At 36.6% G+C, this 26,385-nt stretch overlaps 1 pseudogene; it reads right to left on the bottom strand.

The window, feature by feature from the left end:
• Positions 1 to 4,684: 4,684 nt before the first annotated feature.
• The window catches only part of LOC132105891 (thyrotropin-releasing hormone-degrading ectoenzyme-like), a 170,828-nt pseudogene continuing 149,127 nt past the window's right edge, over positions 4,685 to 26,385 (bottom strand).

Consider the following 26,385-nt stretch of genomic DNA (forward strand, 5'->3'; position numbering starts at 1 on the left):
TTCAATGTTAAATTCACATTTAATATAAAGTCAGTCGTATTAAAAATATGTTATGGCATGACACCTATATCTGTTACTTAAGTAAACAGACAGGGTTTTATAACAAATTACATAAATTGGAGTAAAGGCTGATGAAATATATACATTTATACACACACACATACATTACATACATTTTATCTATATATCTAAATAAAAATAGGCTCAGTATATATGGCCCAAAGTAACTAGTAACTAACTACTTGAGTAGATTTTTTATCCGATACTCTTTTACTCTTACTCAAGTAACTATTCAAGACTAGTACTTTTACTTGAGTAAATATTTCTAGAAGTACTTTTACTTGAGTACAGTTTTTGGGTACTCTACCCACCTCTGGTGACCACATAGCAAGATTGCATCAAATGACAATATTCACAGAATGTTCCAAAATAATAATAATAATCTGGTGACACGTTACTTGTTAATGCATGAGAATAAGTCGGTTAAATTGTCAGGCCTAACTTTCATTCACAATTTAATTTTTTTTTTTGAGATTGAGAATAACAGACACACATAAGTGTTTCTTTTGAAGGCAGTGAAGAGAGCAGTGGCAAGCCATGAAAAGAAGTAAAGATATAGGGAGTTTCTTTCAAAGAAAAATAATACAAAATAATATTTATTTATTTATTATTATTTGAAAAAGATTTTGAAAAAAACTACTTTATATTGTAATGGCCAAACTACTTATTAAAAGAAAATAGTTGACATCGTTTCTGCTTCTGGGTTTTTAAAATTGCTCATTATTTAAATTGCTTTTATTTTATGAAAAAAATTATAAACACTGGCTCTCAAATTTAACTTAATGGATATATACAGGGATGACAAAAACTAATCAAAAATGTGCTTTATTACTAAATTTGTTCTAACTTTATTCAAGTGAAAAAAATAATAAAATCAATAGGATTTACGTAATATACTGTAGAATTTAGCTTTTTTTTTTTGGTCTTTGGTGGCCACCACATTTGGAGGCAGGTTGTTGGTGCCACACGGGATGGTCTGAGTATTTCAAAAACTACTGATCTACTGGGATTTTCACGCACAACCATCTCTAGGGTCCAAAATAGAAAAAATACCCAGTGAGCGGCAGTTGTGTGGATGAAAATGTTTTGTTGATGTCAGAGGTCAGGGGAGAATGGGCAGACTGGTTAGAGATGACAGAAAGGCAAGAGTAACTCAAATAACCACTCGTTACAACCAAGGTATGCAGAATACCATCTCTGAACGCACAACACATCAAACCCTGAAGAAGATGGGCTACAGCAGAGGAAGACCACACCGGGTGCCGCTCCTGTCAGCTAAGAGCAGGAAACAGAGGCTACAGTTCACACAGGCTTACCAAAATTGGACAACAGAAGATTGGAAAAACGTTTCCTGGTCTGATGAGTCTCAATTTCTGCTGCGACATTCAGAAGGTAGGGTCAGAATTTGGCATAAAGAACATGAAACCATGGATCCATCCTGCTTGTCTCAATGGTTCAGGCTGCTGGTGGTGGTGTAATGGTGTGGGGGATATTTTCTTGGCACACTTTTGGCCCTTTAGTACCAATTGAGCATCATTTAAAAACCACAGCCTACCTGAGTATTGTTGCTGTCTACAGTGTACATCTACATATTCTGATGGCTACTTCCAGCAGGATAATGCAGCATGTCACAAAGCTCAAATCATCTCAGACTGGTTTCTAGAACATGACAATGAGGACACTTTAATCAAATGGCCTCCACAGTCACCAGATCTCAATTCAATAGAGCACCTTTGGGATGTGGTGGAACTGGATAATCTGCAGCAACTGCCTGATGCTTTCATGTCAATATGAACCAAAATCTCAGAGGAATGTTTCCAACACATGGCGCATTGAACCATTGGCATATGCATTGGTTTTGAAGTGGCACTGCACAGACCGAACGGTGTATGACATCAAAGTACCGCAAGAGCGATTCAAAAGCACAAGGAGTCGACTGCTTTTTAAGCTCTTATATATATATATACTGATAAATTGACAACTGATAAATTGATAAACTGATAAAAAAGATAAAAAAAAAACTTTGTTGTGGGGCACAAGATTATTTTCACCTGTGAGACGCTAATGAAGCAATTCTTCACTTATTTACAGAAATGCGAGCATGTGTCCTGGAGGCAAAGACGAATTAAGGAGGACAGACAGGACTTGTCAGTACTTCAGCAGCATGATGGAAAGGTAGAAATAGTACAAAGGTGCTCATGTTTTCAAGCAATTATTGTTGCCATCCAGCTTTGCAGACACTGTGTAGGACTGATTGAATCAGCCAATGACTGGTAGATTTCCTTTCAGACAGAACCACTCCATATTGTTTGAAACAAAAACTTCAGTTTAGATTCATCTCTCTCTCTCTCTCTCTCTCTCTCTCTCTCTCTCTGTGTGTGTGTGTGTTTTATTTATTTATTTTATTTGCAGAATTATTTTGGGCATCCAAAGTGCACAAAATAACCATTTTATTTCGTTGACTGTGTCAACCTCTTTTTTCCCTATCATTTGTTATACTTTTTGTAGTGAATTTTGTAGTAACAGTCAGAGCAGAGTCTGCATAACAATGAACACTTCATCTTACTGTGTCAACACCTGTGGCTCCAGCTGCTTTTATGTAAGTTTGAAACATTTCAAACCTGCTACATCTGACTTGTTTGAAAAATCAGACACCAAATCATGGGAATGTTTACGACAGGTTTATTTAAGGCACAGCCAGTCTTTCTAATTGGAAAACGATAGTGAGGTATAAAAGGCACTGATAACTGATATACCTTTAAGCTCTTCTTTTTTAAATTTTATGCCTGCAATGTATACAAAACAAATAAACAGACACAAATTAACTGGAGAAGATGAAAGTCAACATATCTACAAAATGAAAATGGTGAAAACTACTTTGTAATAAGTATGTGTCTGCACAAGAGTAGAAAAAAAATGGGTCAAATGTAAGGGTCTATGTAAACATATATTTAATAAAAACGTCAAGTGGTGCAACCACCAGGTAATAAAATGATTAATACATATAAATAAATGTTATCAAAATAATTAAATAAATGGAATATCTACATCATCATTAATTCCAAATAATTTCAGGTTATACCATTTGGCAAATTTTGCCACATCATAAAAAGGTCAAATTTGACTAAAATGCTATATGCTGGTTATACCACAGTGATTTGGATTTGGTGAACAATAATTTTCAAATATTAATATTGGCTTCTTTAAAAAAAATAAAAATAAAAGTAAGAATAAATACTTATCCTGTAATTATATAATTTTGAAAATAATTAAACATAATCATGTCAAATATTGTAAAATTAGATATTTATTTTAATGGTTATACCACCCTGACATGTTTTATTTTAATATTCACAAAATAATATAAAACTTACTTTTAATTCAGAATTTGAACACTGTCATCACAGAAATTAGTAAAAAGTCATTTTAAACAACTAAGGGATCATTTGCTTTCTTGATGGATGAAATCCACTGAGGATTGTTCTTGCATGTCAAGCACATGGTTGAGCTTCTCTTTTGAGCTTCTACCATACTAATGAGCTTTATTTGTGTTGATTAATGGTTAAAGGGAAATAAAAGCTTAAATTAATATGTTTATCATATAAAGCAATCATACCTCCTTAGAAGACAAAAATATTTAAATATATATTTTAAATTCAAAAGATAAAAGGCATATGGGATGACATAAGGGTGAGTAAATGATGACAGAATTTAAATTATTGGATTAACTATCCCTTTAATTAAAAAATAAATAAATAAATAAATAAAAGCAAAAAAATAAACAAATAAAATGCCACATCATTGACCCATTTGTTATTTAACTTTGTATAAATATATACACATAAACCAGAATAAATGTATGTGCATATCCTTCAAGTTGTATAATTAATATGTGTCAATATTATAGAATCTCCATCTTCAATCCACTACTGACCCAAGACAACAGAGACAGGCACCTTTAAGAATTCCTTAATTAGTATTGACTCATAATCAGACATGCCTGCATGTGTTTGTCCATGATAACAGACAAATGATAATGGCCTGTTCTGGATCCTCTCGTGACCTGCAGTTACCTTTAATTTAACTGATTGATGAAGGTAGATATGGCCTCATTTGATATTGTACAAAATATAAATCAATAAAATGGTGTGATTGTGCAAAGAAAGCAAAGAGCAGCTTATCACTGAAATTTAAATTTTGAAAAGCGTTTCTGTTCCATCTGAGAACAGCAGCAGTCTTTGGGGAGGGAATGCAGTGAATGTAGAAAAAGTCCCCTCACAGACTTTCCCTTTCATAGATTTTCTTTCTTTTGTAGTTAATAAACATACATGCACAGCTCCTAAATATGACTGTATTGGGGAAGGACAGACATTTTCAAAAACAACTTGTGAAGATTGTTTTAAAGAGAATTTATATTTCATATTATGAATAAAATTTGGATAAAAAGAGGATCAAATCAAATTAAAAATATCTATACATATATATATATTTAGCAGGTAATTAAGCCAATCCACATGTATGTTCTAGTGTAAAATTAAACTCAATTGGTTCCCGTTAAATCAAAATTTCAAATGTCATTCTATCAGTTACTATATTGAGTGATGAACTTTCTTGAGTTCATTTTCTACAGTCCCTTACCTCCACCTTATGGAGTATATTGTGCAGTGACTGTGCTGGCCAGGAGAGCGTCGCTGTTCTCCGCAAATTCATCTTGGTCTGTCAGTGCCTGGTAGTTTCATAAACAGCAGGGAAATAGTTCAATTTTGCTGTTTCTAGGAGTCCATAAATGTTTTATTTTTAATTTCACGTAAGTGTCCTCACGTCTCTGGCCTGCTAATTTCTGATAGAGTTTCCATGCTAACAGAGGCTAAACATCAAGATCTTTCCGCAGCCATTGGTAAAACTGTTGCTTGACAGAATGTGCCATTTTACATTAGCTTGAACAATCTCAACGGCTCTGGCCAATGCAGGTGCTGACTCTCCCCCGCTGGTCAGGATAAACCCTTTCAGCTGAGAAAAAGAAGATAAACAACAGAAATGATTAACATTATCATTAACATTGTCATTGTGTTGTGAATGATATATCAGATGAGAGTATGTGTGTTTATGCGTGTAAGTGGCAGCCTTCATCAGTGAAACCGTCAGAATATACGATGTAATTGAGCAGACATTTGTTTATGATAATGAGGTGTGGGAATGCATTTGAGGTAAACAGAATTATCAGTGTTTTTGTTTTTCCTGAGAGCAAACAACACTGCCTGTCAAAACAAACAAACAAACAAAAGGCTAGACTCTAAAAAAAAATCTAATCTAAAATCTTAATTTACCAAATAACGTTACGAAGACAATTCCCAATTCCAGAGGTCATAAGGACTACATGAATGAACATGCCCAGTGATTCAGGAATAAAGCTGCTCTATTGCTCCTGAACTTTTACAAAACTGCTGTTCATTCAGAGAACATTTTTAAATAAAATAAAATGCTTATTTCAAACCAACAGCGTTAAATATATCTCTGATTGTTCATGAATCTGTGAATAAAGTGCTCTGGCAGCAGCTGATTCTCAGTGACAGTTTGCTAATGCTCTGTTTAAGAAAACACTGAGGGGGTTCATATTATCTCTGTATGAATGATAAATTGTGGAAGGTGAAGTCAGCTGGATGAGAAAGTGCTGTGCTGCATTGAGAAGCATCAGCAGTCTGTGTCCTCTGGGACTGAAGCTGAATGAATTTGAATAAGTGAATATACGTTTCATTTCCTGTAATAAGGTTAAGCAGCTACAATGAGGAAATAACCCAACGAAATGGTCCAGAGCGCAATTCTGCAGTATTCAGAGTTTACTTTTGCTCATTTTCTGCATCTCAATAACTTGGTGCCCAAATTCTGTTTGTAAGTATTAATGCTCAATGAAGATTTGTCAATAATTCATTACTGTTTTAGCTTGAATAGAATGTACACCAAGCCTCAAGTTGATGTAAAAGTTTAGCCTCACTTCATTCAACTCGGCCTCAGTGTTGAGAAACTCTGTCACACCGCTGATTAATTTTGAGTTCATAAATAAGGCCTCTCCAAACCTGCCAATGAGAGACACTGTTATTAAAAACACTGGAGCACTGCTCTAATGAGCCCAGAAGCAAACAAACACCAACAGCTATTTCCCATTGTTGCTCTCAGTCCTCCAAACACAAACAAGACACATTATAACATAAACCAATAAATATCTTATGAAAGTGTGAATGTGAAATTCATATCAGGGACTGAGATGAAGGTTAAAATCACTTATAAGCAGAGATGAATAAAGCCACATATACCTGGAATTCAATATGTTCCACTTCTCGCGGAAATATCTCCATGCTAAATGTCTTCCAAGGGGATTGCGGCCCACATGATTACATCGATCACGTCCTGATTCGGCACCAGGTCAGAGGTGAGTGACAGATTCAGGAGCCTGTGGACATCAGAAATAAAAGGTTTCTTTAGTTTGTTATATTTGTTACATCTTTACTAATTATGCTTTTTGTAACACATTTTGTGATACTATGCTAGTTTTAAGGTTGAGTAAATCGGAAATACAAAACACATTATTCTTTGCCGTTTTCAGCAAAGACATGACCTTGCAAAACACAATTATTCAAATATGTTTTCAAGATTGAGAGTCAGCATCTTCAAAAAGTAATTAACCTGAAAATCCCATATCGAATGCAGATAGACCCATTTGCATCAAAGTGGTGTGAAATGTCAAGTAGATGGAAAAAGAAAGAAATTGAAAATGAAATGTTTCACATAAAGACACCGCCACGGAGCACACGTTTCAATTTGCAAAAACATGTGGGGTAATTGCTTTTCTGTTTTTCTGTCTCATTTCATTTGAAACGCTCTTCTGGGGTTTTGACCTCATGCGTCGCCGATTCACTTGTAGCACGTTGGGTTTTTTTTACGAACACCCTGGAGATTTTTGCCACTGTGACAAAGCTCACATTTGTGAACGTGAAATCTTCCTCTAAGGACAAGTGCGAACACGCTTTCTAAGGAGTTTCTTTTGCTCTGATCATTCTCGAATCCCTTTTTTTTATTTCACACTTAGAAATTCTGATTTCAGACTTGTGTAATTGATTTCTAGCCGGTTTTTTATTTTCCTTTTACTGGGATTTCAGTCTCTAAGGCTGCAGAAACATCTGTAAGTTAGCAGTCAGCTAAAACACACAGATTCCAGTAGTTATTTTCAGCCCACTGGATCACAACATATATCATCGAAAGAAGTACAAACATAGAGGAGGGAGATACAATTTACTTCATGCTATAGAAATCAATACTAAACACAGACTCCATACACCACATCCTTCAATTTCTCATCCTTCAGTTTTTTTCTGTGGTAGATTAATTATCACACACACACACACACACACACACAGCTCATCTGGGATGGGGGGCTTTACTTGTGCATGCTGTGTGAATTCAGTGAACTGCTTCTAGAGGTCTTCTTCTTAACTCTTTTATTAGAGCAAAGGTAGATGCCTGAATGTTGTGAAAATATTTCTAATTTCCCCAGTCTTTGGGTTTCTGGGGGGCTCTGAATAAAACGACAGCAGCATCACTTTAAGTAAAGGCAGATACTTGAAAGATTGCGTAGATTTATACTTAGATGGCTTTTGATTTAGACTGGATTAGATATAACCAGGGTTTAAAGAATCACTCCTTTGAGACCTTATTTGAGGAAAGTACTCAGACATTTACACCTTTGAATCATGATGTTGCTGTTGAACTGTGAACAACTTTCTGAAGTTTCACTGTTCAGGTAGACAGGAATAGAACTTCAATGAGATATAGTCCTGAATATGCCAATACAAATCCAATTGGGCATATTAGGGCTGGCAAATAGTGGGTACCTGCTCATTTATACACACATTGAGAGATAATTATGGAGTGTTATCAACAACATGCCACAGATACAAGGTCGAAAGAGGAACGTATTTGAAACTTCTCGATTACACAAATTTACTTCAGAAGCCAAAAATTTAATCCGATCTTCATTATCTGAATTCATTCAGCAGTTACAGCTACAGGGTTTTTTTTTTTTAGCTGATATAAATTCAGTTACAGTTTCTTAACACATCGATGTGGCTATCACATCACACTAATGCTATGCATTGTAGCACTAGGTGCCAGTTTCTAATTAGCATATGAGTATTGTTAGTGCCTGTGTTTTTCTAACAATGATGTCTGGCACTTTCATCACCACCACATCACTACTGCATGCCACATAATTTGGTAATATTTAAATTTTTTGTTGTGGGAAGAAAGATTAATTGGCCTTTTCTTTGCATATGTCTCCCCCCCCCCCCAAAAAAAAAAAAAAAATGTAAATGTAATCAGTAGCTAGGTTTCCATCACCCTGTTTTTATGTGCATTTTGAAGTATTACATCAGAAACAAGGAATGCTAAATTTCGAAAACAAATTCCCTTAAGTCACACTTTTTATTTTTTCTTGAGGTGGTTTTTGACTTTGTGTAAAAAAAAAAGTTATTGTGAATAATACAAAATGCAAACACATTTACAGAATAGATACCTGCATGTGCATCCAAAAAATCATGTGGCGTTGCGCGTTGGGACAGCATAACTTAACTAAACAAGGGACTGATCTCATTGCATCGCATCTGACATGCTGTTATGGTCATTCTGAAATGCCTGAGCAAAGTCTGTTGTCAAAGTATATTTGTATAATTGCCTCCCAGAACTGTCTTACAAAACTGCATTCCCAAACAGCAGCTATCCATCACTGAAAGCAATGACTGCATTTTTGTTTAGTCTGCTCACTCTAAGGCACAAGTAATATATTATATATGAACATTATAGTTATGTCCTTCTTTTCTTAAAGATATTTAGTGCCTGTTTATCAGGAAGAGATGATTTTATTCTACTTTTACTTATTGGATGGAAATATTGCTTATTCACAAATGTTTATGCAATATTACAATTTTGCGCATAAGTTAAATTTGCAACTTTGGATGGAAACCCAGTTAATGATTCCAAGGTGTGCTTTAGAACTACCACCCAAGATGTTCTTGCAGCTTTAACCAGGTTGGCTTCACTGGCTGTTAGTCCAGGTTATTAACCACTAAAAACTTGATCCAGCAAAAAAGCTCGATCCAGCAAATGGCAATAATTGATCTGCTTCACCCACTAAGAAACCAAATAACTCTGCAATCTGATTGTTTGAAGGGAATATTCAGAATGTCCAGAAACACAAACACAGACACCACCATCAGAATCTGGATGGCCTTCCAGGATTTTGTACTGTAGGGAATTATGGAGGTTCCAGAAGATGATTTTGTATTCATGGTTCAGCTACATGACTTTCAGATGTTGTATCTAGGTGTATTGTGTATGACAGCCAAGTCATGGATCACTGAAAGTGAGAAAAAAAACTCATTGATTTTATCTACAAGGAAGGCAATTACCACTATATAAAAAAATTAAAATGTTCCTTGTTGACTGTAATGTGTTGAATAGCATCTAAACATGAGGATGAAAATGCATGGATGTAGAGCACTGAGATGTGTGCTTACTAAGTGTGGTGCTATTTATCTTCATCCTCTAGTGAAGCAAACCACATCCCTCTCAACAGATTCACACTGAATCCGTCCCACAGGAATCAGCCTGTTGAGTGCTGAGCACTCACTGCAGAGAGGGGTCATGCTGGGCCTCTTTATATGGGAATGTTTCTTTCTCTCAGTGCATCCATAAAACAACAACAAAATGCAACAGAATAAATGGAGTTGTCGATCCCGAATCTGCTTTAGAATATGTGTGGGCTTTGAGATCCTTGTCTACTCTGGACGGGGTGCAATCCATCACCGTCCTCATCCTGCTATTGAGTTGGGAGAGGATTTAAGACACCGTGGAGACTTGTGGGAAAAGCTCCTACAGCAGCCATTATCTTTACTGCACCATGAGTGAGAGCAGCTCTGCTGGTGTAAGTGACACGACGTGGAGAGGATTGAATGGGATTGAGGTACAGTAGATTGCAAACTAACTAGTGAGGCTGTAGAGGAGTGAAACTTCATCCAGATAAACTCCCACACATCCTCATCCATCAGAGAAACACCTGTGCAGTACACAATGTCCCGCACGTTGGGTGGAATTCTGTGGAATAGAAGAGTTCAGTAAACAGTTCAGTAAAGACACATGATAACTATAACTGCTAATAAACTCTAAGAAAAAATACTAATTTTAGCATTTAAATACCCATATTTAGGGGAGAGCGGGGTCGAAAGTAACATGGGACGAAAGTAACAAAGAAATTTTCTCAGACCCTCTTACTGCATTTGCATTCCAAGCTATGACAGCATGTTCAACACGCAACCCTTGACGGAGCTGAGAAATATCACCTGATTTCGTCATCATTTCCTGCAGTTAGGTCTGTAAAGCTGTTTACGAGTACAAAAACAAAATTAGTGAAGCGGTTAATGTTTTAAATTAGTTGATTTGTTTTTCTTGTTTCATGTGTCACAGTAATGATCAATCTATAGGTTATTTAGTGCTTTAACATCCTAAAGTTTGCATGTTTAGTTTTTCAGTATAAAAGTAAATTGGGTTTAAATGTCAGGAGTTTCTGTAGGCACGAAAGTAACAATTGTTACTTTTGTCCCGCTACAGTGATAATAAGTATTTATTTTTTTCCAGTGAACGCTATACTGAGAATTTCTTGCAATATTTATAAAAAAATATATATTATACCAAAATAATATGTCAAGAGTGAGGGTTAGAAAGACAGAGACAGAGGTCTGGTTTTATCCAAATGTTTATGAGGGGGCGTTTCTGGACTTAGAGGAACATCACTCTCTGGGCAGCTGCTACATCGCATTTACCTTAGTTATATTTAGGTTTTAGCCATACCTTAGCTTTTTCACCTCCACCTATGAATTTGCAGTGTTTCCAGATGTTTTAATGAACATTTTGATTTCATGCATAAAACAACTGGATGGAAACATGAATAGGCCTACTGTTACATTATGTTTAGAATTAATATTATGCTATTATGCTAATGTAATTAAATGTTTATATTGTTCATTTTGTTGAAAAAATGTTTAATAAAAATACATTGAAATTGCCTATATATATGTATATATATATATATATATATATATATATATATATATATATATATATAAGTAAACAATTTAAGTTTGTACAGTCGGGTTTTGAGAAATTTGATGAAACTAAATACCAACTGATAGACCACACTTCTGAATTACTGGCCACAGCAGAAGTATATCTTTGTCTGCAACATTATTTTTTTAAATTATGTTTTTCTGAAAAATGTTACTTTCGCCCCTGGTCTCCCATAACATCTACAAGTGTATTGATGGAGCCAAAAACATTAATTTACTATTTTCTTTGATGTGCATGAATACATGGAAAATAGTTAATAATGTAGATACATTGATTAGCATATATATGCAAACTGAATGCTACAGGCGATTAGCATTCCTCTCTTACTAAGGAATATTTCCTTGCCATTAGATCACATTTTGTTAACACTTTTTTTTTTGTTTTAATTCTTGAGAATTACATTTTCTTAAAGAGGGCATTTTTCACAGCAGGAATTTGTTACATTCTCAGGGTTGTTTAAAGATAGCAAATTAAGTCAATGCTTCAACTTAAGAAGAATCAGTGAAAAACAGTGTGAGTGTATTCATAGATGATTTTATTTGTATGCTTTGATTTGTACGAAGTTGATCTTTCTTTTACGGTTTCTTCTGTTCATTCAAAATGTTGAAAATGCACAAGATATCATTTTAAAGTGGTCATATGATGCTGCTAAAAATAACATTATTTTGTGTATTTGGTGTAATGAAATGTGTTTATGCGGTTTAATTATTTTCCACATACTGTACATTATTGTTTCTCCTCTATGCCCCGCATTCTGAAACGCATTGATTTTCACATGGTTAATTTCTCTGAAAAGTGAGGTATGCTGTGATTGGCCAGCTGTTCAGCACGTTGTGATTGGCCGAATGACTCAAGTGTGAGATGGAAATGTTTCGCCTCTTAACATATTGTGAAGCCTTGTCCAGCTGGAGTGACGAGACAAACCATAAAACCCATTATAAACGTAATATAAACATGATTTCTAGTCGTGTTTGCTTTTGGAAGGCAAAAACAAAGTAGTTTTGGTTTCTCAGCGGATCAACGTCACATATCGCGGTCTTGAGTGAGCAGAGGCCGGAGGCCAAGAGTGAGCCGGGGTGCAAAGTTGATGTATTTCCTCATCGACCAGTATGGTTTTCAGCTCCAGGCATGACGAAGCAGATGTCGTCCTCTTTAGGAAGGCCAAACAAAGTAGTTTCACTTTCACAGTGAAATGCACAGCGTCTATATGACATGGCAGCGGTGGCAACAACAATACTATAATGAGAGTAAAAGGTACACCTTCTTTCTTTGGGTGAACATCTGGGTAGCGTTATGCAAATCTTCCCACATACTGCCGTAGAGAGGTGGGGACGTGTTAAAACAATCTGTTTCAGGGGGGCATGGATGAGTCTTAACTTTTATACGGAATATCTCTTTGGATTTGAGACTTTAGTCTTTGCAACTTCACAGATCCTCTTTATTCACCAAGAGTTTGTAACACTCCAAAGAGAAAGGAAAATTTGAAATCACATCAAATGAACCCTTTAAATAAAAAAGACACTCTTAGATTCAAAATGGACCACTTTTGGTTCAAGTGATCTTCTGCTGTCTGCAATCACTTCGAATCACATTCTTCTGTCACAGTGATGTCCATAATAACACCAGCTGATCTGATTCGATGATCTTTAGTGAGCTCATCATTTAAGTGCTAAAAATTTGACCCAAATCATTACTGCAGGCCTCCCATAGTGAGTCACAGTGCAATATATAGTCTAGCAATATATCGGTCATAAGTAAGAGCCCTCTGTGGACCCTTGATATCATCTGGTTATAAATCTCAGAAAAGAATAACCATCTACAGTAGAGCTACACAGAGACAAAATACATCTCAGGCTGCGAGGCAATGCATGTAATATTCGTACAGGAAGAAGAAATAACATTAAACCTCTGGAGGAGATGCAGCGATACAGTGACTGAACTTTTGATTTGCTCAAACAAAGTGCAATAAAGACCTGCTAATTCTGGATGAGCCGTTGGAGCCTCTGGGATTTTTCCATGTAGAAATACAGAAAACAGCTCCAGTAAGATATGAAATCATGTCAAAACCAATTGAAGCATATAGACTGAATTTCCACACCTGTGAAAGTGATGTGTTGTTTATGACTGCCACTGACAGAAACGATAAGTACATTCAGAAAAACACAACTAAAGAATAATATTTGTGACATTCCATTAGCTGCCATTATATCGAGAAAATTCATGAATTTTATATACAGTATTTTCACAATAAAAAGGGGTAACAGCACAAATCACAAATCTAGTTTTTTTGACTTCTATAACTTTTCCTATTGTAACCTGAATATAAAGGTTCAATTTTCTCAAATATTTGCGACAGTGGATGAGTAATAAAAGGCTCATATGAAATTTTGCAGGGAACGTACAATATGTCTTCCAGACGCTTTTGTTCTTGATACAATGTATAAAGTTTTTTATTTATTTCTTTTTTTGTGTGAATTTTTTGACATTGTATTTATTTCCAATAGAGATAAAAAAATAACAAAACTGTTATTAATTCACTTAATTCACTATACCAAAAATTCAGCTGGATTTAATTGAACTGGTCTTTAATTTCAATTTTCTTTTTTAAGGCTGTGGTTTCCTGTTTATAATCAGTAAAGCACATGAGATGGATTTGTCAGCTGTGACATTATCATCACCTAAACCATAAAAAGACATAAAGGTCAAACACATTCCTCTTTTATGATTGTGCTCATCCCTGAATATCAAGCTGAACAGATTCTTTTTATTGTCCCAGTAGGACTGGAGGTCATTTAAAAAAAAAAAAGGACAGTGAGGGACACATTTGGTGGGTCCAGACTCCTGCAGTCAGGTAAAAGGAACACAATACAGTTATGACATATCCATAAAATGCAAAATGTAGTTAAAATTGTCAAAATTATACACAATAATCAGTATCAAATGGATGGTATAGCTACAGTAATCACATAAAAACAATGTAGAAGAAAGGCAGGTTACTCTCTAGCAGACGAATTTCAGAACTAATTTCTCGCCATCTGTTGACAGACGTACAAGAGAAACTAAAGCATTTTCATTCTGGACGAAAAAGTATCTGCTAAATTCCATGTAACAAATCTTAGATATGAGTGTTTTCACGAGCTCTAACTTTCTGGCAGTGGATTACACCAGAGGTGGAAAGAGTACAAAAATATTCTACTCAAGTAAAAGTACCATTACATTAATGAAATTTTACTTAAGTACAAGTAAAAGTACCAGTCTAAAAATGTACTCAAGTAAAAGTAAAAAGTAGCTCATTTAAAATTTACTCAGAGTAAAAATTACTTAGTTACATTTTAACAGTGGGAGGGAGTCAAAATGGGACAGGCCAAGAGTGTCAAACTCAGTTCCTGCAGGGCCACAGTCCTGCACAGTTTAGATTTAACCCTAATTAAACACACCTGATCCAGCTAATCTAATCATTTAGGTTTATTTGAAAACTACATGATATGTGTGCTGGAGCAGGGTTAGAACTAAACTCTGCAGGGCTACGGCCCTCCAGGAACTGAGTTTGACACCCCTGGGATAGGTCTATTAATCTCAAACTAGTTGTTTTTAATTAAACGAATCAGTTATTTAGAATAATAAAACATTTGGGCTGTTACCAGGCAAATCAGTATCAACAAACTCATCTTTTAATGCAGAGGAAATGCAGAAGATTCATTGGAAGTGGCATTTAGATGTATTACACTGTTTAGTGCAGGACAAGAATGCATTTAACCTGCAGTTACAAATGCATGAATAATGTTTTGATATACAAGACATAAAATGTTGAATACTCATTTGAAATAATAAGAAATTAATTATTTAAAAAATCAAAAGATACTTTAAATGTGAAATTAAAATGGCCAGTATGTGTCAGCAAGTCACTGTTAAAAAGTGAGTCATTGCGATTGAACCGAATCATTTAAACGGTTGATTCATTCAGGAACGAAACACTGTCACGTTGCTCAGAGACGCAAAACTGTGCTTTGGTGGCTGTGTTTGGAATTATTTTCTGTTGTAGAAATAGAGCTAAAAAAGGCAATATGGTGTCTAAAACGCAAGTCTCTTAATTAACTTGGTTACTGAACTGTTATATATATATATGTATATATTCATGATGATTTTTGGAGGAAAAGATGGCATTCTTTGTGTTATTTTGATTTAATATATGAAATTATATAAATATGTGAATTTTCTGCCCCTATATCTTCAATTTTGTGATCATTCTAAATGCATTTTAGGAGACTGAATCACGCAGCGAAAGAACGCACTATAAATGCGCAGGCACAACATTAAAACAAAAAACATGATATTATCGCAGACGATATATATAGCACACTCCTCACCACTGTCTTTTTGGCTAATTTGTGCAAAACCTCTTGCTAAAATGTCAAAGCTTCATTTTAACCACCAATGCAACGATGCAATTATTTAGCTTACCTCTACATTCTTGCGAAGGGTTGATGTCTTGTCGAGATTTTATAAGCTGCTAGTTTGGTCTTCTTAGGCAAGTACAGCTTACACTGCATAATAGAGCATACATATGGCCAGGGGTTCACTTCATTTCCTTCGAGTTCAACTTCAGAATATGACGGGGTTTCGTTTTCAGCGGTGTCTGCACCACTAACGCCTGTTTTGTCCGTCTGCATCTTTCTTGTGATTTTAGCGCCAGTTTGCCCTCCTGCCCATTATTTACTGACGTAGTTTCCAGCGAGCGATTTATTTATTTATTTTTACTCAGTAATTAATGTGTTTTAAAATGTAGCGAAGTACAACACTTCAAACAAAATATACTTAAGTAAAAGTAAAATTACAGATTTAAAAAATTACTTTAAAAAGTATTAGTACACAAAAAAGCTACTCAATTACAGTAACGCGAGTAAATGTAATTCGTTTCTTTCCACCTCTGGATTACACTAACCTGTCCACATGATGATAGATCTAGCAGGAGGGACTATGTTCAGTACAGAGACTTCCTGACTGTTCAGACACGATCAGAAACCTCACACTGAACTCCACGGGGTAATAATTACAGAGCCACTGTCAGAGCAATTGAGCAGTTTCAAAAGATTGGAAAATCTTTGACTGAGCAGGTCAAACAATGACTGAATTCAACTGGTTGTGTATTTAACATGTTGAAAGCAGGAATATTTGGCCAAAAATCTTTAAAATTGAGCAGCCTGCTATTATTACAGTCATAAGCCTCAGCACATTATATGAAGCCAAGGTCGATATGTAAAACATTTTATATGTAATAAAGAATTTGTGTGTGTATTTAAGGTCTGTTTGTCAATTTAAGGTTCAATTTTGAAGAAGCCAGCTAGCAAATTTCAAATGCAACTAAGGCATAGGTAAGGCTGGGAAAGACTTAGCTTTATCCTGGCCACAGATCAAAAATTAACGAGGGTTTGGGGCATAAATGCTACCAAATTGGATAAAAATGCAGATTAAATTAAATCTACTAAACTAAATCGAATGTTTTAGGGCTGTCACAAACAAATTGAAAGTGGACTGAAAAGTGTTAACTGCAGCATTAAATATAGATCTGCTCATCTCGCATCATATTTCTTTTTTACGTTTTACAGTGTTGCACATTATAACCTATCACATATGATTCTGCTTAGTTTATGAATGCTTTGGCCAATCAGAGGCATTCAGATAAGTTGCTAAAAATGAGGTTACATACTTTCAGCAATACCATGGAGTTGGTCCACCCTTCCCCTTATTTGACTGAGGTTGTCAGTATGCACTATTGTAACGCCACGCCAGCAGAGGGAGCCTTCAACAGACTGTTTACCGCTCCCTGTGCTTCTACAAACATTTCCTGTTTTGGACTATTGAACACGAGTATTGGCAGTTTACCTGCCTTATCAAGTGTTTTCCCATTGATTTTTTTAACTGCCTGTTTGTGTATGATTCTGCCTTTTTCACGTTCTTGCTTCTTGGATTGCCCCATTGGATTTACTGCCTGATTGCATTGATGTTTGTGTTTGACCTATTAGCCTGCCTACTCGTTTCTGCCTATTGGATTCCCCTTGTGCATGTTGAAAGATCGGACTGCCATTACGGTACTGACTCTCTGCCTGGTTTAAAAACTCTGTCTGTAAGATCTTTCCCTAATAAACTTTTGCAAATCGATTATAATACTGCCTCAGCCTCCTCGGTACAGAATACTTCACCACAACTGATTCCAGTGGAAGTTACAAACATGCAAGCAGCATTCGCTTATCAAAGTGAAGTATTAAAGGGGTACCAAGATCAATTGGGTAAACTTCAAGCGGTCAACGAGCACTTGACGAACTACATACAGTCTTTCCCATCAAGCACGCCTAGAGCGGTGAGTTTTGCACTACCTGATAAGTTTGATGGTTCTACTGATCGATGTAGAGGCTTTGTTTGACATGTAAAAATTTATTTAGATAACCAAGAAGAAAAGTTAAATTCTGATGATAAAAAATGTGCCATCATGATGTCACTGTTGTCTGGAAAGGCGATCGACTGGGCTGCAGCCGTTTGGTACACAGATATGCGATTTAGACGATCGTTTGACTACTTCATTCAACAATTACAAGAAGTGTTGAATATCCCGCAGGGGCCAAGGATATCTCAACCCAGCTTCTGTAAATGTCCCAAGGTAACAGAACAGTCGCTGACTACGCCATTTTGTTTCATACGCTTGCTGCTCAGAGTGGATGGAATGATGTTTTTCTCAAATCTATGTTCCAGAAAAGCCTCAACCTTGACCTACAGGCAGAATTGTTATGTAAAGGAGAATGTTTCAAGTTTACTGACTTTGCTCATGATCAAGATCGATAATCTAATGAGACAAACCCCACGAAGAAGGCATATGAGAGAGATTCCGCCTGTTACCACAAGTGTTACTCAAGCCATACTTACATCTACCTCCAAGTTCAATGAGGAACCAATGCAATTGGGTTTGCCAAACTTTTGCCAAAGGACTGAGGCCCTGTATTGATTATAGAAGACTGAATAATGTTACTGTTACCTTCTACTGGTTCCTTCAGCCCTGGAACAGCTCCGTGAGGCACGGATATACACCAAACTCGATCTAGAGAGTGCATATAACTTGATTCAAAATTAAGGATGGCGACGAATGTAAAACTGCCTTCCTTAACACTAGGGGGCACTATGAGTATCAGGTCATGCCATTTGGCCAATGCACCAGCTGTCTTCCAGTCCTTCATTAACAAGATCTTGGGGCAGCTGTGGCCTAATGGTTAGAGAGCTAGACTAGTTACCAGAAGGTTGCCGGTTCGAGTCTCGGAGTTGTAGGTGGGAGGGAGTGAATGAACTGGCTCTCTTCCTCCCTCAATACCCATGGCTGAAGTGCCCTTGAGCAAGGTACTGAACCCCCAGTTGCTCCCCGGGTGCTGGATCTATAGCTGCCCACTGCTCTGGGTGTGTGTTCACCGTGTGTTCACTTCTCACTTCAGAGACTTGCTGAAACAGTATTTAATTGCCTACATTGATGACATTCTTATATACTCCAATTCAGAAGCAGAACACATTAACCACGTCAAGATGGTCCTTACTCGGCTCCTGAAGAACCAACTGTACGTAAGGCAGAGAAATGTGAGTTTCACGTCAGGCAGACATCATTCCTCGGTTATCACATTAGTCACCAGGGTGTCAAGATGGATGAAGCCAAAGTCAAGGCAGTCACTGAATGGCCACAACCATCCACCATCAAGGAGCTTCAAAGGTTCTTGGGATTTGCTAATTTCCTCAGACTCAGGAATCAGAGCTGTGCTCTCCCAACAACATGGCCAACTAGGTAAATTGTATCCCTGTGCATTATTCTCAAGAAAATTACATCAGCTCAAAGAAACTATGACATTGGAAATAAAGAACTACTGTCCATGAAAGCAGCTATTGAGCAATGGAGACACTGGCTCGAGGGAGCAGTCCATCCTTTTCAGGTGATCACCAACCACAAGAACTTAGAATATATCAAAGGTGCCAAGAGACTCAACCCACGCCAACCACACTGGTCTTTCTTCTTCACCAGATTCCAATTCACAGTGACCTATCATCCAGGCAGCAAAAACAGTAAAGCAGATGCTCTTTCCAGGCAGTATGAGCTTACCCACTGCTTATGTAAAAGCCTGTCAGGTCTTTGCTCAATCCAAGACCCCCAAGGAGTTACCATCAGGACTTCTCCAACTGCTGCCCATAACCCAACGTCCTTGGTCTCGTCTCTCCATAGACTTTGTTACTGACTTACCTCCGTCCAATGGTTTCACCTCAATCCTAGTTATCATCTATCGATTCTCGAAATCATGCCAGTTGATCCCCTTGAAAGGACTCCCCACAGATTCTGTAACGCCACGCTAGCAGAGGGAGCCTTCATCTGAGTACTGACTGTTCACCGCTCCCTGTGCTTGGACAATAATGTCCTGTTTGGGACTTTTTAACATAAGTCAACTTGTTTATACTTTGCGAAGTAACGCCAGTTTACCTGCCTTAACAAGCATTTTCCCATTAATTATTTTGACTGCCTGTTTGTGTATGATTCTGCCTGTTTTCATGTTCTTACTTCTTGGATTGCCCCATTGGATTTACTGCATGATTGGACTGATATTTGTGTTTGAACTATTTGCCTGCCTACTCGTCTCTGCCTATTGGATTCCCCTTGTGCATGTTGAAAGATCGGACTGCCATTACGGAACAGACTCTCTGTCTGGTTTAATGATTCTGTCTTTAAGATCGTTCCCTAATAAACTTTTGGAAATGTATTCTAATACTGCCTAAACCTCCTCATAACAACTATATATGTGGTCTTTCATGTGTTTGTTGGCATGCTACAAACTGTTTGGCACAAGCACACATGCACACACACACACACACACACACACACACACACACACACACACACACACACAACACACGCACACACACACACACACACACACACACACACACACACACACACACACACACACACACACAAAAAAAAATCCTAAAAGCAGGGCTAACACAATATCTTGGGCAGAGTAAGAACACAGACCCACAATCCTTTTTATTCTCCGTTATGGTCATTAGTCCCTGCCAGTTGCATGGTGTGTTTGACAGTGTGATACTGCATACATGAATGTGAACATTGCTGTGGGAGGCAGGGAAAACAAATTAGATGAACAAATGTGTGTTGCCATGGACACTTGGAATACAGCTCCTACTGTATGAATCTTGGCAGGGTTGAACATAAAGAACAATAGCCAATCATATTTTGCAATAGATTTGTATGATTTTAGCAATAAAAATTATAACATATCTTTTGTGAATGTGCATTACATTAAATTTTTGTACACCAGGTAACACCTGTATGTAGGTGTGGGTGTCATTGTGTAAATTCTGTAAATTTGCTCACCTGTTCTTGTTGCTGGAAATCCTGTCTGAAATGAGAGAAACAGCCTGTCGGTGACAGTGTTTGTTTCCAAAACTGCAGGCCAGCATGATCACCTCTCTTTGTAGCTCTCTAAGGAAACAATGGGAAGGATACCAGCAGAAAAGTACATACGCAGGAAGTTAAAGATGGAGGAAGGGGGAAATTAAAAATTAAATACTACTGAGGTCATTTCCATCTCTGAGGAGGAAAATAACTGACTCACACTTTGCAATTCGGAGTCCTTACTTAGACCACACAAGTTTATAACTGTAATATATAATTCAATAAATATGTAATTAAAGACTCACTCTGTCCGATAAGTCGCCTGCATGAAGGAGCCCTGAGGGGAAGTGGCTGGCCAGCCCAACTTGTGATACTTCGGTTCCACCAGTCTTAGAACATAGACCTAATGAAACAAAATTAAATGAAGCAAAAAACAAAACAAAAACAGCAAAACAAAACAAACAACAAAATGAAAAGTAAAGCAAAACCAAAAAAAGTGCAAAACAAAACACACAAAAAAAAACTTTAAGTATGGTTGCCATGTTGAGACCAGGATTTAAATTATTAAAGTTTTTTTTGTATCATGTACAGTACAAGTGTGTGTGTGTGTGTGTGTGTGTGTGTGTGTGTGTGTTTTGACTCACCATACGGTTGAGGGAAATGTCGCAGCAGGTAATGTCATGGCTAATTTAGCATGACTGCTCTCCTTCATGCCCTCTTACTGAGACAAGTGAATGATCACAATTAGACCTTGCTATGCTGCAATTAAATCCTTTACACACACTTACACAGATAAAAGCACGTAAAAGCTTATAGAGGACATTGTTTTTCATAATGTAGTGGACCTACAGCTGACTAGGTGCCTGCAGCTTGTCAAGCTGTTACTACAGCAACTAAATGACGTATTCTTATTTTACCATTAACCTCAGTTTGATGATTAGTCAAACTGTGTTTGTGTGAACAGGCCAAAATACACTGGCCAGCACACACTCACAGACAGAGGGGTTTGGACTGACAGGTTGAAACACCTGATCACATGACTGAAGGCTTCTGAATAATCTGCTCAAGCTCTTTTCTTGAATTACATCCTAAACATCTGCTCTGTGTCACAGTAAACACAGTAATGGAGAGAAATAGAGAGAAGATGCTATAAAATTCATCACACTCTCACAGCCGACACTAAAGGGTCATCCATTACAGAGGAGGGGCAGAAATGACTCATGCGCACAGAGGGATTGTGGGTAGGCTTTTGAGTGATATTTTGAACAACAAAGTGATTAATGAATATGAAAGCAGGTGGACGGGTAAGACAGGGAACGTATGAGAAGTAGTATGATATTTTGAAAATTAGATATGGTGGAGATTTGACGGACACTGTTTTACTACATATGAGTTTATAAAATGCTGCAGCAAACACGCTGAACAGGCTGTGGTCTTCAGTGCGGTCCAGGAGTTTGTCCAGCTGGTAAAGAGCTCGACTAGCAGCGTGCCACGGCAGAAACTCAGTCTCCTGAGACAAATATGAGATCATCTGCAGGGGGACGTTTTGGGGCAAATACCCTGCTCTAGAGAGAGAGAGAGAAAAAAGAAAGCATGAGGATCAGACACATATTTCCATATTTTGCATATTTTCCCCTTGGAAGACACATCGTTAACACTGGATTACAAACAGTTCATTTTGTTCATCATTATTCGTTGAGAATAACTGCCAGGCATTGTGCCTTGCATTTTGAGTCATAATTTGCTGTTAGAAAAAAATAAATAAATAAATAAATAAATTCTCCTGTACGGCTACAGTCGTGTTCAATTTGCATAACTCCATAATACATAAGATATTTTCTAAAACACAGACATGAGCATTAACAGCACATATTCACTGTAATTTGGAGCGGCACATCAAGTCCTAGATGTACTTCAGCAGGACCTTGGGCTCTAGTCAAATGAGACTGTGTTTCTAGGCCACACATCGGTACCTTCTCCATTTATTTTCATTTCATGTTTCCTTCTGACTCTCCCGTTAGTCTTTTAGAAACTCTCACAAACCTCTCATGAGAGTGGAAAAAAAAGTGAAGTGGCAGACATCCTTAGAGCAAAAATAAAAGAGAGAAGAGAATTTCCAAGAGTCTAGAATCCAGAGAAAACGCTTTGGTTTTTGCTAAAACACACACCTTTGGCCACCCAGAATGCCTTGGCACCGTTCTTGAAACCCAAACATCATGAGAATGAGTTTTGCATACCCACGCAACACTCAAAAAATCTAAAACATCGAGTTGAGATCATATTTATGTTCCACCTGCACTGCTGAAGGCCTTTCTCTGACTCATAATGTAGGAAATGAATCTTAATTTCTCACAATTTCATGCAGGGCACATTAATGCTCCCTATCAGAGGTCAGGTGAAAAAGGAAGTGATCATACTCATTAAATTCCCGCGGACAGATTCACCCAACACACATTTAATTGGAACATTAATCACAGTTACTCACAGACACCCACTGTTATCCAAGGAGGGTTTTAACATTTTCAGGGAAACTGATTTGCATTCACATTAGCAGGAGACAATTGAGAATGAGAAGAACTAAAAACAAACTATTTCCATGGTGAAGCAGCAAATGCGTTTATAAATGAATTCCGTTTAACTGAAAAGAGTTTTATCTCAAGGTGTTCAAAGAGGTTTGTGTCTGAGATCAGGAACTGTGCTCTTCTTCCTTTTGAACAGTCTATTAATATATTACAGAAGGAAGGATAGTTTTCAAATTAGATATCAGCGTAACATCTTTGCAGTAATAACTCATTAATAACTGATATTCTGTGCAGAGCTGAAGCAGAGTAGCTGCTCATTGGGCAAGTATTCATTTCTAATAATTCAACAGTTTGAGGTCAATAATTTATCTATTACCATTAACACATAAATATTTTTGTTATACATTATGTTTCTCTTTGAGCGTCAACACTTTAAGACTTAGTAGCCTATAAATTACTATTATTATTAAAGTTTGTATCAAACAATAAAGTATGCTTCTTCAGAGGAAATATAAAGCATATGACATGATGGCTGTCATTTATATTTAGAGACACTTCCATTATTACCACATTCCAACAGTAGCAGCTGGAAAAAGGCCATTTAGTTTATCCTCTCCATAAAAATTTCTCTTTTCTTTTTGCATTATTCAGGGGAAATATTCATTAAAAATAAAACAACACAACATGACCATAAAACTATCACTCTCATGCTTTTGGGACGTGAAATCACACACATACACACAGTCAGTGAGTTGAAAATAACAGTATGTGGCTCTTGAACACAGAGGGAATTGTTTTAACATGATTTTCATGTTGGATTTTTTAATCTAAATGAAAAAGCGGTTTCATTTTTAAACAAGTCAAATATCACTGACATTAAAATAACTCATTAGTAACATATTAGTCTTCTAGTCTTCTAAATAAATAGTTATTCTAAACTGGCCTGTAATTGTAGCTCATTTAGTCAGAGCTTTAGCAGAGCATTTCAAAAAGGCCTATTAAGAAGCTCTATCACTCAGATCAATTGTGCATTAAAAAAATATATATTGTGTCAAAAGAAACGGATCTGAAAATGTCTCAAATATTCTAGCACCGTTCTTTAATTCTTTCTTGCTGTTATGTGAGAAATTACATAATTGTTGACATGAGTTTTACAAGTGCCACAAACAAACCTTATGCCTCTATGGCAACAATCTGCTGATATTAATATCAGGTTAGAAACAGATTGGCGTTTCTACAGAAGTTCAAACTGTTGTGTGCCAAGACAAGTGACCGCAGTAATAACAGCAACTGTTAATTGCTTTAATTTAGTTTAGCAGAACTGAAGCTACACTCAACATAAACTGCTAATTTAACACTATAAATTGTTGATTTATTGAATGAATTAATGAATGAATGAATAGAGGCACACACTGGTAAAAGAAATGTTTGTAAAATTGTAACTATAAACAGCTGATCACTTTATGAATTGACAGCCTGTCTGCTAATCTTCAACGTGTTAAAGCATTTGAATTTATTTTCCATATTTATTAATAAGAGAAATTATCACAAATGGTACTCACAAACAAGTCATAGATCTGAATAGTTTTGAATCTTGTTTCTAAAATATATTTTAACCTGGGGGCTAGTAGATGTTTTGAACAGCTGGTAACTTAAAAATGTTAGAAGACAAAGTGAAAAAGTACATTTTAAACCCTGATTAACATATTACCTGTTTTTCTTCATTGTGCTTTTGTTTTGTAGTCTTTTAGTTTGTAGTTTGCCTTGTTTAGTTCCTGTTCTTGTTTCCTCTTGTTAACTGATTGATTCCACCTGTGTCTTGTTAATCTTATTATGCCAGAGCTGGGAAGAGTGAACATTCTAATAACTTTTGTGCTTTAAAGATGCACAGGCTATGTGATTAACCCAGATATTATATTAATCAATTAACAATGCACTTAAAATATCATCTTTATTCTCAAACTAGGCTTCACTAACACCAGCTTCTCCTCCATTGATCCAGTAATTCATAATTATAATAAAGGCTGACTGAGCTTTGTGAGGCAGTATTGATCTGTGAGTGAATCCCATGAGCACCAGGGGCATTTAATTATGCATCATTACTGAAGGCATCAGCACCCATTCAGTTTCCTCAGTCATATCAGCACTCTTCATCATTCCTGTAATTTACAGAGAAATGAGACATTTTACATATTGTGATTAATGATGATGGTTTTTAATATGCAGGCTGGCATTTTCACTTCTCAACTAAGTAAAAGCCAATAACCACCTCCACAGATCTGAGCCCTGATGCTGAACAAGACTTTTAACATCCGCTCTTATTTATTAGAATTAAATGTAAACAACAGCAGAGAGAAACCATATGTACAAGCCTGACTGAAACTCAGGAACAAAAGGATTTGCCTTCAGTCCTGTTAAGTTTCAATTATCCAGCCCTTCAGTAAATGAATAAACATACTAAATGAATATGATGTACCACAACGCAGGGGAACAGGTTTTCATTCTCAGCTCAAAGTGACATCAATAAACAAAAGTTTCCCTGCAGGTTTGTCACCAGACTGAATCGTCATGCTTAGGAAACATCTGTGGCCAAAAACACAATCCTCCACATGCCTGTTAAACCCCTGTCTAGCTGGATGAACCTGTCACTTCAGTTTGATGAACAGCGGTGCTAATGCTAGCAGAGCATCTGGCAGCTTCCTCAGTTAGTTTGGTGGAAGAATAAAAATATGCTCTGTAAAATGAATGAATTTCACAATCTTTACAAACCACATCTATAGTAAATACACAACATTCAATGTTTAAGAAAGTCCATTAGTGATACTCAAACACTGTTTTGGCTACCGACTTATTCTAGCTGCCAGCTATCAAAATTTCCTACATTAAAGGGGTCAAATGACGTTGCAAAAAAAAAAAAAAAATTGTGTATCAGGTGTAATGCAATATGTTGATGTGGTTTAAGGTAAAAAAAAAATAATAATAATAACATTATTTTCCACATAATGTACATAATTTTGCTCCTCTATGCCCTACCTTTCTGAAATGCATTGATTTTTACAAGGCTCAATGTTCTGAAAAGCGAGATGTACGCTGATTGGCCAGCTATCCAGTGCATTGTGATTGGCTGAATAGCTCGAGTGTGTGACAGAAATTTTACGCCTCAAATTTTACTGTGATGCCGTCTCTCAGCACAACGAGACA

This window comes from Carassius carassius, chromosome 26 (assembly GCF_963082965.1).
Source record: "Carassius carassius chromosome 26, fCarCar2.1, whole genome shotgun sequence".
Lineage (NCBI taxonomy): Eukaryota > Metazoa > Chordata > Actinopteri > Cypriniformes > Cyprinidae > Carassius > Carassius carassius.